Consider the following 15,172-nt stretch of genomic DNA (forward strand, 5'->3'; position numbering starts at 1 on the left):
AATAGCTGTCAAGTTCATTAAAAAGTAAGTTTTTTTACTGTATCATACTTAATTAACACATTTTAATATTGTAATCAAATAGTTATAATATTTGTATCTGTTTTGACTTATCAATATTAAATATATTAAAATGATTAATTTAATCGTTTTCTTTGAATAATGTTCAAAGGATTTGAAACTAGAAAGGCGGAAAATAAAGCAGATTATAATATACACGGCGTATGTATATATCTTGATGGTCATATTATAAATATTTCCTGTATGAAAACAAGTAACATAAATAAAACATACTAATATCATTAATATTTATAGGATTTTAAAATAATAAAATATTCTTAATTCCACAAAATTGTTGGACAAAATTTCAAAGCCTAATTAAAATGTCTATAAATTCAAAATAATGATACCTATAACAGATTCTATTTTCGAGTGATAAACATAGAGTGGAAGAATATGCTTAGAAATACCATTTTGATCAGAAATATATAATTTTAAAATAAAATTAGTAGTCTTTATTTTTTAAAACCTAAAAATGTGATAAAAGTTCATTTATAAGCTATTTTATACCGGTTTAGTATTCAAAAATTGCAAAAATTATTGTAATTAAAATAATGATATTTTTTTTAACTACATTCAATAAAATTCACAAATTATTTGTAATTTTAGAGAACCATTATATTTTTTCTTTAAGTAATAATTATTCCAAAAAACCAAGTGGATTAGAGGATCTAACAGTTAAATTTTAGATTGTAACCAGCCTTGATTAGATATCTTATTTCAATCATCTACGTTGCTTTTGTTTTATTTTTTTTAACAGAAATCTAAAAAAATGTACATTACTTTTCGCACCAAACCGATATTATAAATATGTATAAGTGTGACATCAAAAGTGCGTAATTTCGTGCAAAATATGCAATAATTATAATAATAGTTAGTAATACACAAAGTTGATGGGCGATGTTTTATAAAATGTAGTATAAACTATATCAATATAATTGGAAAAAAAGTACTTATGCCAGGACAAAGAATATAATTTATTTTAATTTATATGATACCTACTTTATATTCTAATAGAATAGAAAAATTAATGCTTACAATTATCCAAATTCATAATCCAGATCACAAATCATAATAATATTAATAATATAATGCATTTTATCGTCAGAATTATAATATAAATGTAATACAAAAATATCATTAGTGGTACATTTTACTTTTATTGTACAGTTAAATCCTTACAAACTCAACTGTTTTTCATGTTTCGAAGTAATATTTTTTTATATTTTCTAAGAAAGTTGATTTTCGATTAAAGCCAGTGGTGTAGCTAAGATAATGTTCAAGGAATTTATTTTGGAGATTCCCATTTTGTCTCTCCATTTTCTTTCAATTATACAGTAGGTATACATCGTATACTTTGTCATACGAAAATCTATTATTCTGGTAAGTAATGAACTATAGTTTGATTTTTCATATGTTACGTACCTTATTTCAAATGTATTTAAGTAATATTTGTATGTATTGTTGTAAACTCTAATTTTATTATATAGGGGTCTAAAATCAATATATTAATATATATATATATCATATATAAATATTATATCACATTTTTTTAAAATAAAAAATAACGCTAAATAAGTTGGATTTTGGTTATTTTCTACTTCGTAGAATTTAGTTTTTCACAATTACCATTTATAAAAATTATGTAAAAAATGTATAAGAATTCTTCAATTGAGAACGGCTGGACCGATTTGGCTCAAATTTTTTTTGCTTGACTAATGCCTTTTATTAGACGATTAAATCTCGAATGACATACATGTCGTGCAATAATTAGTCATAATATCCATGATAATCTAACACAAGAGGAACGTGATGAAGTAAATTAATGGAGACGTGCACTGTTTCGCGCTACACAATCATCACCTCAAATTCGAAAAAATGTTATTAGAAGAACATCATTGCTGCTACATTGTTGGAAAACGGTTGAACTGCACATTCCGCTTTGAAGTTACCGATGAATCTTCTCACGGTTGACAAGCCAACATGCACAATGACCAAAAATTCGGCGTCAATGAAATTGATACGAGAATGCAAAATCATAATTTGGGATGAATGTACGATGGTGCATAAACGAGTTTTGGAGGCATTTGGCCGAATGATGAAGGATTTACGAGATGGTTCGAGACGATTTGGTGGAGTAATGATATTGCTATTCAGAGATTTTCGTTTAATGCTTTCCGTCATCCCGAAATCTACTGCTGCCGATGAACTTTATGCATGTTCGAAATCGTCATCTTTGTGACGGCATGTCAAGAAGTTGAAATAAAAAAAGAAACATAAGAGTCGCATTGCAGAACAGCCAATCGGCTGCTGAATTCTCGAGACAACTATTGGCGCTTGGCAATGGACAAATTCCTGCTAATGTTTCGACTGGATTGAATCGTTCGCGTCAAATTTTTGCGAGTTCACATCGTCGAAGGAGGAATTCATCACCAAAGTATTCCCTGGCGTTGCAGACATTTACATAAATCTCGATTGGATTAGTGAACGGGCAATATTAGCTACGAAGAATAAGGATACCGATAGCTTAAATTTCATTATTCAAAGTCAAACCTCTGGAGTACTGCATTTATACAAATTCGTTGACAGCGTGACCGACGAAAATGAAATGACCAACTTAACTATACCTAACCATAGTTTTTTGTTATATGTTTGTTTCCTTTTTTTTCCTTCAGCAGTAAGTGCTATCGTAATCACCATTTATTTTTTTTTGCTGCAGTAATCTTTAGATTACCAACTAGGATTCCGATTCGATCCGAAATAGTGTGCGAACTTGTTCCCGGACTGATCTGTTCCGTTTCGCCGTAGTGCGCGACAATTCTAAAACGTCAGCACTTACCGCTGTGCCCTAGGCACGGCCGACGACGTGTTTCCAACACTGATCAACGTCCAGCAAACACGTGTAATCAGAGAACGCCGAGAACGATGAATCCGGGACTTTCGTGTCGAAAAATATCGAAATAAATCGCATACTCAGTTACAACTCGCACGTTTTCGAGGTACGTGATACCCTAATACACATACGCGATTTGCGACACGCGCAAATATCTTTTTAACGCATTGACAAGTGTGAAACGTAAACGATAACCGAATCGGACATTACCACAGGTCGAGTAGGCATATTGTTCGTAACCGTTGAGGTAGGTCCGTCGGGCGCAAGCGCGCGCTGACCGCATGGTCGCGTGTCACGTGCCGGCGAGAACCCGTCCATCGTCCGTCCGTGCGTGTTCGTCTGTCGGTTTTCACGTACACCGCGGCTATCGATTGTGCGCGTTGTGCGCGGCGGCGGCGGCCGATCGGATTCTCACCCTGTCCGCGCACGCACGGTACCGAGCGCCGTCCACCGTCCCTCGTGCACCGCGATCCGCGCACGCGTCGACGCGCCAACATTGGTGGCCACACCGCACACACGCACACCGACGGCGAGAACGCAGACGCACATACGGTCGCACACACGCGCGCGCGCGTGCACGCACACACACACACGTGCGGTTCGCTGACTCTCGCACGCACGCAAACACACACACAACGTCAGCGGTAAGTTCGTCCGTGTCTCTGTCGTGATTATTATTCTTCGCTGTCGCGCGCGCGCGCATAATACACACACACACACACGCGCGCGCACACACTGACGATTGCGGCGCGCGCACGCACCGACGGACGGAGACGCGTTACCACAGGCGGCGGCGACAGAATCAACGACAGCAGCAGCGAGAGCGGCAGCAACAGCAACAGCAGCTCGCCGCCCGCGTTCACCACCGCGACGACGACGAACGCCGTCGCCGCCGCCGCCACCACTTCCGACGTCCGACGTCCCTACCGTCACCGCCGCCGTTACCACAGCGATCACACCGCCACCGTTGCTCCACTGTCACGTTATTGTCTCGCTGTGAACAACGTCGCGTCGCATTGTCGTCCGTTTCCTCTGCGCTGCACGTCGATCGCTTATCGCCCGCGATCACCGGCCACCAACAGCGTCCCGTCAACCGGCACCACGTGCGTGTTCACCAGCGATCACCGTGAGTACCGCAATAAAACGTTATTATGCATATCCGATGTTGAAGGAATAATCACTTGCGCGCGCGTCATTTGCGGTCGGAGGGCCGACGAAGAAAACAATCATAAACCGTGCTTGCAAAACGTTTCCGAATTAAATATCTGAACGCGAAAACCCGGCCCCGGTAAAATTGTTCGCGATACCGTTGTCGGACCTACCCGTCTTTTCCGATCCGATCCCGTTGGAACACACCTGTTCGGTGTTGGAAGGCGATCGTAAATCCGCAGGACTTCGTGGCAACATCCCGTGTATAAGAGGGTTCAATGTGCGCGTGTCGTTTTTCTATTTTTTTTTATTGTCCCTTTTCCGCGTTCGGTCGGCCGCCGACGACTGTTATCGCACCCTCGTCGGTTTTGCGCGCTTACGCCGGCTCCCCAAGTAGCACCGCCGGCGGAAGTTTCGCGGATGGAAATTCCTCGCGTAAGCGTTTTTTCCTATTATCGCCTACCATCTGTCGCCTTATTCCAAAGTTCTCCTTATCGCTTTGGTTTCCGTTTCAATTAACTAACACCGAGTTCTCGTGTTCAACGGGACATTAAATACTGTGTACCGTGTACACATCAAGTTCGAAGCGTAGTCTTTGAAAGTTCAAAACTTCAATAATGATATTCAGCGGGTTGTACCTGCACGCAACTGAAAATTCTGTATTCTTGTGGTACGAGCTCATGATAGAGTACCCGATATTTCGTCTCATTCGGTGTAAAAATGTGTTCGGACTACCTACGGGATCCTATATACATTTGTTTTACTCGTCGACTGTGCGCATTAGTAACGTAACATAAGGTCGGATTCATCGAAAATACGAAATATCCAAATTTAAAATATTTGAAATGCTGATTTTTTTCAACATCATAGATGGCAAGAATTCACTCAATCTGATAAAAAGCCGCCAAGCGGCTATTTTGAATGTCTTATCAGTGTTTCTTAAAATAATCGGATTAAAAATCAATATTTCAATTAATTAAGCTCATAAACTTTAATGTAATGCTTCCAACTTTGACTTTTTTGTAATATTGCGGACAATGCGCATAGACCTATACACATGAAATAATAACCAGCAGACCAGCAGTTATATAATATTTTATTTAAATTGATAAAATTACATGTTGCAGTTTTGATATTTCGTTGATTTTATTAGTTAATTAATAAAAAAAATTATATTTGTGTCTAGTTCCAAAATCCTGTAAACTTTAAATCAATTAAGTGTTTTATTTTAATTACAAAAAAAATTTTAATTATTATGACTTGGTAATAAATAATGTACCTACTAATACATAAAAGAATCTTAATTCAAAGTTTCAACATTTTAAATACCGGTGTCTAGAGAAAAATTTGGATTTCAGAATTAAAAATCTGGAATCTAGATTTTTGTATTTAATCTCGATTCTTGATTACTTATTATTAAATTATAAACCACATATTTTATATGTTTTAAGTTTAAATAATTCAAAAAATAAGTATAAATATAATTTTATTTTAAATTAGCTAATAAAATTAAAATAATATCAAAATTGCAACATCATGTAGGCTAAACAATTTATAAGACTATTACTAATGTAATATTTATTAATTTAAATAAAATATAAGGGATTTTAATTCCGAAAATTCCTATTTTGCCATCACTAGATTATTGGAATAGTAAAATAAATATACCTTTCTTATTTTTATGGGTTGTCCGTTAACCGTTTCGACAATAATTTTTAGATGGTGCATTAGTGTTGAAGCTCTTTATTCGTATAACTTGTAAAATGTATTTTTTACATTTTTTTCTGCATCGACTGTTTTAAAAATCGTGTTTCTCGAATTAACTCCCATTATTTAAAATAAAACTGCTATTATCATTTTTTATTCTAATCTACGTTATAAATATATTTATTTATGCGTGTGTATTAATCATAAAGATGTTATTTGTGTACTTTTATGTTGATGTTTTATTATTTTAAAAAATTGCGTCTTCATTTGCATATTTAGATTTGAGAGTGGACTCTTTAATTTTGCATAATTCCGGAAAAAGCTTCGACGTTTCGACAGCCAATCAGCTTTTGAATATGTTTATCAATTCATTAGCATTTTTAAAACAAAAAACTGGAATAATAAATTGCGGTCTGATGTATATACTCGTATTATATTTTTTCATTCGTTAAAACGTTATCATTGTTAAATTAACCCAACTCGAACGTAGATTTCCATTTAAATGGGATTCCATAGAAATGTCATACATTTTTACAAATACTATTTGAAAATATATAACATTTTTAATATTTTCTGAACTTTTTCACATTTTTCTTACATCACATATATTAATTTAATTATGTAACGTAATTTTACACGGCAGTCACACTTGTATTTTTCAGGTACCGTTCACGTATTTATTGTATCCGATGTGTTAAGTGTTAATTGTTTATCGCGTTCAACGCACGTACGATTACATACGAGATTACAAAACACATGTTGTTGGCCTTTCTGTTTCATTCGCTTCCATACATAGAACACAATATGATATACTTGTGTCATCAAACATTCGTGTTTGAACCATTTGCGCTACTGTTTCTTTTGGAATTATTACTACCTACAGTAGCTTCGAGATTCGCAAAATTGACAGTGTAACGAAACATAATATTTTTTTGCTTCACCAGAAAATATGCTTACCCCGATCCGCAGCTTTTCGTATTGTGTGTATACGCCCACGATAACGCTATGAAAATCTATTGTACATTTATCGTTTATGAAACAATGCGCGTAAGTCAAATACAATGACATCGGCTAGATTGTACAAAATAATTTCGTGTTTGCTGGAAAAAGATAGAAGTAAATATTTTAAAAGTGTTTAATAAACGACACCGTACAGCTGATGAAGTACTGTTGCATTATGTAGCGAAAAGTTTATGGGTTATTTCGTTGCGCGTCTTGTGTATACCTATGTTATTATTTTTAGATGTCGTACTTACCCGTAATATATATATAATATATATATTATGTTATATTACGCTACTATTAATTGAATCGAGGAGACAAGTGCGTACTTTGAAAAATTAAACGGAGTCAAGTAATTCTTGACGACTAAAATTGTAAATAGTATTCCATACTAGTTCTCGTATGGTATTTAGTTTTCATCTTGTCATAATTTACAATAGTATTAGATCGCAACCTAAATGCGAACCAATTTGCTATCAGAAAAGCAAACATTTATTATCTAGTTATGTCTACACGTTTTGAATAGAGATATTTCATGCTATCATGTTTCTCTTGCAAATTTCGACCGTTTTATCCACGTATACTCTTTACATTGCGATAATTAATTCACGAAAAAGGTCGAAAGCTTTTGTTGTTTTTTTCATAATATCCTGAACTTAGCATACAACGCGGGGCTATTCATTTTTGGCTAAACGGTTTCGAACGAGTTGAATCCATTATGAAAAGTTTACCTTTGAATAAAATAGTAGATATTATTTAATGTCTGTGTTTAAACTGTTAATTGTCGATAATAATAATTATTATTAACAATTATTGTTAACCGATGTAATATAGTGTATTCACGTCGTAATAGACCTAGGACGGGTTAGAATAACGATCGTTGAATTATCAAAGATAATTATTTGTGTGTACGTATTATTATCATGGCTATGGACATCGTGACGATGTTTCTTCTGTATACGAACCGATAGTAATTATTTTGACACGACTTGTTACACGGATTACACAATATTAATGGTTAATTCTTGAAGATTCGCACGTAATCGAAACAGATATTGTGTCAAGCATCAACAATTTTTTTTCTCTTCCCCAAATGTGGATGTTCGCGCACAATGACGACGGGCTCTAAACGTTCCATTTTCGTTTCCATTTTCATTTTCATTTTCCATCACACCAGTAACGATGATACCAATCGTGAAACACGTTTTATTTCGTCCCGGGTGGAAAATTACACGTTGTATTCCGTCGAAGTAAACGATTTATATCGCGGAAAGTCGATTGGGTTGGATTTGAAATAATAATCTGCATGTCTAAACGGACAACGTTCGGACGCGCGCACACACGCTAATCCGTACGTACACCGTACATGTACGCGACAACTTGAACGTGCTTTTCGTCATATAATTGTTATTAATATTTTTCCAACCCGCTCACTCCCTGTTCGCATGATAATACGAAGCAATGCACGTCCCTGTCCCCTTCCTCGTCTACGCACACGAGTACGTACGTTGTTATTACTACCGTATCTATTCCCATGGACCGAAACAGCAGTAGCATGCAGATATCGACCGGGCTGCAGGATGTTTCAATTAAAAAGACAGATAAAAAAAAAAAAAAAATTAAAAATATTAAAGCGAAAATTCGAACGCCCGGATCGTGGCGCTTGTCATCGTAGACCGCTGGACGCGGCACGGCCGAGGAGGAGGGGGGTCGTATGTGATACGATTCGCGTTCGATTCCCCACGACCAAGACCCGCACGTGGAGTTTTGTCACTGCCGCCACTGTCAAAGTTGCATTCGTCGATACGTTTGCCAATGTCGAGTACAACCGATAATTTCATCACATTTAACGCACTACACGTACATCAGCATTAACGTGGTCTGTGCGCAGCACCGTGTCCTGTTGAGAATTCTCAAAGGTGTATTTAAATATTTTTACCGCTATGGTCGGCCTGCGAAAAATCGTCGCACTGTGTTATTAAAATATAACCCAACGTTACGTATTATTATCTATACCTTGTGGCTCGTATTCAATTCCGTCGGTTTTCGATATTATTGTTTTATTAAATTATTCATACTACCTACTTTTCTCAGATAATGAGGGTCCGCGAAACGGCGGTCAACACAAAAATGATTCGTTATTCATGCCGGCCGCCGGGTACTGATAATACTAATTATATTTTCACGTTCCAAGATTAAAATTTGACATCCTGTCGAGACACGTACGTAATACATTTGTAATGGCAATATTATAAGTGCTCACGAGTCATAAATACAATAATTATAATACAATAATTTTCTAAAATGTCCTATTGCGCTGTGCAGGTTCGTGTGCCTTTTAGTGCCTACACGTAAATACGCCACCGGTCGCACCAACTCGTATTCAGTGAGAGGACATGATAATATATTGTGCGCCATGCACACCACACGTTACGTATTTACTGTACGTGTAGGTAACACATCGATTTTTAGGTTCCCGAGTGCACACGATGTATTTATAATGGAAACGGTCTTACGCGGGATCGTATGGGACGGGGAAAAAAAACCATTTCGTCCGATAGACGGTTACTCCGGCTACTAACCCGCAGTACTATAGCAATAATAATATATTCATGATACGTTATGGTCGAAGCAAGTATTTTCGCCCAACGATTGTTTTCGTATCCATCACACCGTAGCTCGATTAAAAAGTGTTACACGTTTTATTTTAACCGTTGTACGTTTTGCACGTGCAAACGATCGAACGGGTAACGTAATACCGCGCGCGTATTTTTAATTGCAACGTATATTCGAGTCATGAAAATCGACGGTCGTAATCCTTCTCTGTTGATGGTGTTGCAGTTATTCCTTCGAAGGCCGACAGCGCTTCGTCTCGTCTCGATTTGTTGTGTCCGTGTGTACACAATGGACAATCGATAAATATAAAAATGTGCACGGAAACGCGCGTGTACGATGATCGAACTGCTCTCGCTTGATGTACGCGGGGGGAAAAAAGTTAAAAAAAAAAAAAAACGTTACACAGCCATACGTTCGATCCAGGGTCAACAAACGCTTCTCTGTATCGGTTGTTCTGTGAATATTATCGCGTCGCATTTCTTTAGAAAATATGATTTTGAACGGCTGACACGTTATGCCGTCCGACGGCATAATTGTTTTTCAAACTCCATTTAGGCATACACATCGCCTATTACCGCTGTTGCACATATAGGTATTATAGTTTTATGGACGCACATAATTCGGTATCGAAGAAAAACGGGGAAAAAAAATTACAAGTGATGTTGTACAATAATTTATTACGTTCAAAACTTTATACATAGTTTTTACTATTATTATATTATTATTATTATTACCACTAATATTGTTCTATTTGATAAACATATTACGTAGAACGTATATAATATTTTAACTGCGTACCATTACGGTAATAACTGAACAATATACGGCATGTAGCATGTGTTCGTATACTTCGTAAGCTTTGTTAAACAATATTATTCCAAAGTCTACGCTTCCTATTTAAATTAGGGACATAATAGTTAAAGAATTTTTCAACGACTAAAGATTCTCCTCGAATATTCTTCATTAAACAAAGTATAAGGAGATATATTAAACATACCACACGGATCGACTTTCCAGTATGACTTACTACCCCGGGCGAAAACAGTATAAAATCACAAAATTGATTGAAAAAAAAGCCTTATCCTCGATTAAAAATAGAAATATTGAAATATTGCCACGAGTAGAAAAAGTTTTTAAATATATATCACTAAAAATATATTTTTATATATCTGCAGACAATTCGATTTAAAAATTGGCATTATAAAATAAAATATTGCGTTCCGTAAATAAATATGTGTAAACAATAAAAATATTTATCCCCTGTAGTTACCATTGTACGATGTAATAATCCAGCTTAAAAATTTAAGTTAATTAATGTTTGAATTACTACACGACCAAAATAAAATATTTTTTTTTTCTAAAAAAAACCTAGCCAAGTTTTTAAGTTTGAGAAAACTGTTCAGTTTTTCCCAAAAAATGTTTTATTGAGTATTAGCCAAATGTAAAATGAATCCATAAAATAAGTATTATTAAAAGAAATAATACATTATTAATTAGTGATTATGTGCATTAACTTTATATTTTAGCATATTGAGTTTATTCTTATGATTTTAAAGATAAGCCATATGTACGTATTTTGATATGATAGATTTTACGATATCTGTACAATTTCCTTCAGTTAAGGACCAACAATTATAATGTATTTAAACGAGGTTTAAAAACACAACCTTTAGTCTAAATGCGAGAAACTGTAATGTAAAAGTGATGTAAAACGAATTAAAGGAATATTTGAGCACTATTAATTGGAGAATAAAGTCAAACATAACGTGTTTTTAAGATAACGAACAGATGCTTTAGAATGGAACGTGCGTAAGATTTTTTTTTCTTTATTTCAAGTGTTTGACTAACTTAAATAGGTAATACAAAAATTGAAGTGCATATTTTGAAACCATTTTTATATTAAGTTAAGAGATTGAAAAAACAAAAACGATTGAAAACGTGAATCAATTTTTATATTTGTACCATAAATCCGTCAAGGAAAAATAACGGTACGTGTAAAAGCGGTCGTCTCAGCATATTAAAAAATATTTGGTCTTGAGATTTTTTTTTATATTTTTAAATATTTTTTTATTACTTACGTGTTTGCATGAAAAAAAAAATGAATTGAATTATTGATCGTGAAAATAATAAATAAAATAAAGAGTTTCTTTCAAGGATGTTTTTTTCTCGATTATTATCAATGTCCGAAAAATTCCCATTCACTTAATCTCCAACTCGATCATTTTTCACCACTTCCATTCGTCAACCCGTAAATGCTCTTGCAGGTCGTGACTACAAATATATTTCAGTGTACAAAGTACAAAACACGAGTTTCTATTACACCCTTATCAATCTTTCATTGTATGCACTGCACAGAGTGTAGTAACTGTATAGTGTTTGCTAACAATAGTGTGGAACGACGAACATTACGATGAAACTGCTATAGTTTCCTTCAAGTATGCATTATAGCGTTTGCAATTATTGTAATATGTGCACATTTTTAAAAAAAATAATTTTATTTATTGGTAGTTTTTTGTACAGGTTTTCGTGTTGATATTTCAATTTTTGAAGTGTACTAAGATTTCCAATGATTTATCTTGGAAATTGGATTTCAGTATTTAGAATTGCTACGGACAGTTGTCCTGCATTTCTATGACTATGATTTATATGACTAAGATGATTTTTTCTACAATGTATATCGTTTTATATAAAATTTGAGTGTGATCGTAATAACAATTTAAACTTTATAGTTATGTATAAAATATATAAACAAAAAAATAAAAAATATTGATTTATTACTCATAAAATGTTAGCAATAATACCAAATTTTGCGTTTATAAAATAATTTATTATCTGAAACTCATAATTTTTTAATCCAGTAAACCTTATACTAAAAGAGAATAATTGGAAAAGTAATTACGGAGTAAGTAGTACGTCAATGCAAAGTCGATTATAAATTCGTAAAAGTATGCCGAGTTAAATAAGATTAAAGACTTAATTATTTAATTTTAAGTCAATAAAGATTACGGATGGTAGAGATTTAATATTACTGTCTGGGCAAAAAAAAAAAAAAAAAGAAGGAAGGAAGAAAATTTCCAAAAATACGAGTCTAAACATTAGTTTCCAAAATTAAATAGCTTATTAAATTAGATTACTTTAATAAGCGTAATAAGTAGAGATAAAATTAATTTAAAAGACTGTTGTTTTCCATGTTCCCTTTAGAAAATGTATAATTATCCATAACAAGAGTAAGTCATAACAGAAAAAGAAGAATATATGTAAGATAAAAAAAGGTATAATTTTTTTTTTATCCTATGCTCTAGAGACTACCCTCGATTTCTAAAGACTTGCCATTTTTTCATACACACAAATATTACCAATAACCCTTAAGTGTTCTTATTAAAATTGTAATTAGGTCGAACTATATTATATGTATACAAAAACACATACACACGCAGTGGCCCGAAGAAAATTACCTTTTTTTTAAGAAAAATGAATTTTTACCAACTATATATTACGCTTAATTATATGCTTGTAAAATCGATATTATTGCAAAATATAACATTAATTATTTCAAAAAATGTATGCATGAGAAAATAATTTGAAGAAGAAAATTAAGCGTGATGTTTTAAATTGATTTTAAATTATTTAAAAAGATATATTTAATATAAATTACTATTTTTCAGGAAATTATTCTAAAATGTTTGTCGTTTTAATTTATTTGAAAGATACTAAGATTTTCACAATTTTAATAAACTTAAAGTTTCACCTGTCTTCCTCTCCCACAGATAAATGGGTTACTTTCGCGGTTTTCAAATTGTACTCTACGGAGCCCTAGGGCTCCATGACAGGAGTCTCCTAGTTTCCTTAGCAAATGACAAAATTCGAGCTTCTATTACTTGAGATAGAACATATTATGTTATATTATACATTATATGCAAACATTAATAATTTAAAATTTTCCGGATACTCTTCGTGAATGTCGTTATAGAAATATATAGATTTTTTCGAATACGTTTGTTTATAAATCGATATTCACTAGGATTTATGTGCTCGTTTATATAATTTAGGGGCAAAACTAAATTATTCATCAGACAAACTAGTTCAAGGATTTATAATTATAGCTCCACATAAGCAGTTGTTTTTTCTTTAGAAAATGGTTTATTATATATTTATGTGACACAACTATCACCAAACCACATACTCATATATCATCCCCGTGGGAATGGAAAATAAGGATAGCCATAAAGGTTATCGGAAAACCTTGAAAATACTATCCTTATGTAATAATTATAGTTGTCAGTGGTAATAACAATGGTGGTGGCCCGTTTTAATCAGACTGAACTATATCAGTTACTGTTGAAGCGAACTTATAAAAAGTTTATGGCAAAAAGTATTTTCTTAACATCTGTTTATTGTACGGGGTAAGTCTTTTTATTAACTTAACGAAAACATTTTTAATAATTTTACTATAATAATTAAAACAAATTAATATTTTTAATAAATTCGATTAAAACCCAGTCTGGTTTCATTTCGATTTTATCTATTCAATCTATTTCTTTGCTATGTAAACTTTGAAAATATTACTAACAATTGTTTTTGAAATACCGTGTAAACAATATTTATTTGTGTGTGTTGTTGTACATAAATAAATTGATTTACATTAGGTTTAGGCAATATACTATGTCTATATGGCAATAATTTTCATCAGAATTTATGCATGTTTCTATGTTTATGTATAAGCACACCTGCATTAATTATGAATTATCCTTTATGAGGTTAATAAGATTAAATTTAACCTCGATTGTTTTAATCCAATTTTAGATGTTGAAGTTCTAACACGGTAATTTTTAGACCAGACTGCAACAGCAAGCAATTATGAAACATTGCCTATAACATATATATATATGTGTAAATATTGTTTGTATTGCATTGTAGTCGGTTGTTCAGTCATAGAAAACTTAGAAACAATGTTGTATGTTAAATATGTTAACATGTATGTATAATTACCATTGCCGTATTAGGCAATAATTGTGATTAGGTGTTTTTTTTTTTTTTTGTTTCAAATAATTACAGTTTCTTGTGGTTTATAATATTTCAATGACTAGAAGAAGAAAGTTTATTGTACATAGAATTGTGTTAGATTTTTCTATTGGTTTTTTTTTTTTTTAATTTAAATTAATGTTTCTAATAATAAACCGAGCATTTTCAACAAAAATCGTACCTTAATTGTCTTCTATAAGTTAATGTTACTGTTTCGAAGTAGAGTATCCAAACACCGTGAACTATATCCAATTTTGCTCTTCCAAATAGGAAATTTAATGCACTGTCCGGTCATTGTGTTTGCGATGACTAAATGCATAATGGGTAGTATAAATATGAATGGGGCGATTGTTAATTCCACCGATTTACAGGTAATCGATTTTAGGGTTGGATTTATAACATGTAAATTCCACCAATAATTTTTTTTTACCTGAAAAAAAAAAAAATGTAAATTTCACTGGTACGTATTTTTTACTTGAAAACACATAAACTCCTTTGAGAACACACATCCAAATATAGGTACATCACTTTACAAAAGTTCTATTAGATATTCAATAATTCACTTACATTAAATTCAACAGCATTAATGAACCTAATAACTTTAGAAATTCACAGTCAAAATCACACCAACAATATTTAAACACCATCATTTTGGCATCCAAAGAAAACAATATTACCATTATGCAATTTGTCAAAGTTGCATCTAAACATTACCCAACCAAATTT

At 33.2% G+C, this 15,172-nt stretch overlaps 1 protein-coding gene across 2 annotated transcripts in view; it reads left to right on the forward strand.

Moving 5' to 3' along the window:
* Positions 1–3,586: 3,586 nt before the first annotated feature.
* LOC112685784 ((11Z)-hexadec-11-enoyl-CoA conjugase-like) overlaps positions 3,587–15,172 on the forward strand; it is a 37,423-nt gene continuing 25,837 nt past the window's right edge. For both annotated transcript variants that reach the window (XM_025557768.1, XM_025557767.1), the window contains exon 1: positions 3,587–4,076. The gene's annotated coding sequence lies outside the window, so the exon portion shown is untranslated. The remainder of the gene's footprint in view (positions 4,077–15,172) is intronic.

This window comes from Sipha flava, unplaced genomic scaffold (genome assembly GCF_003268045.1).
Source record: "Sipha flava isolate LNK unplaced genomic scaffold, YSA_version1 292_pilon_pilon, whole genome shotgun sequence".
NCBI lineage: Eukaryota > Metazoa > Arthropoda > Insecta > Hemiptera > Aphididae > Sipha > Sipha flava.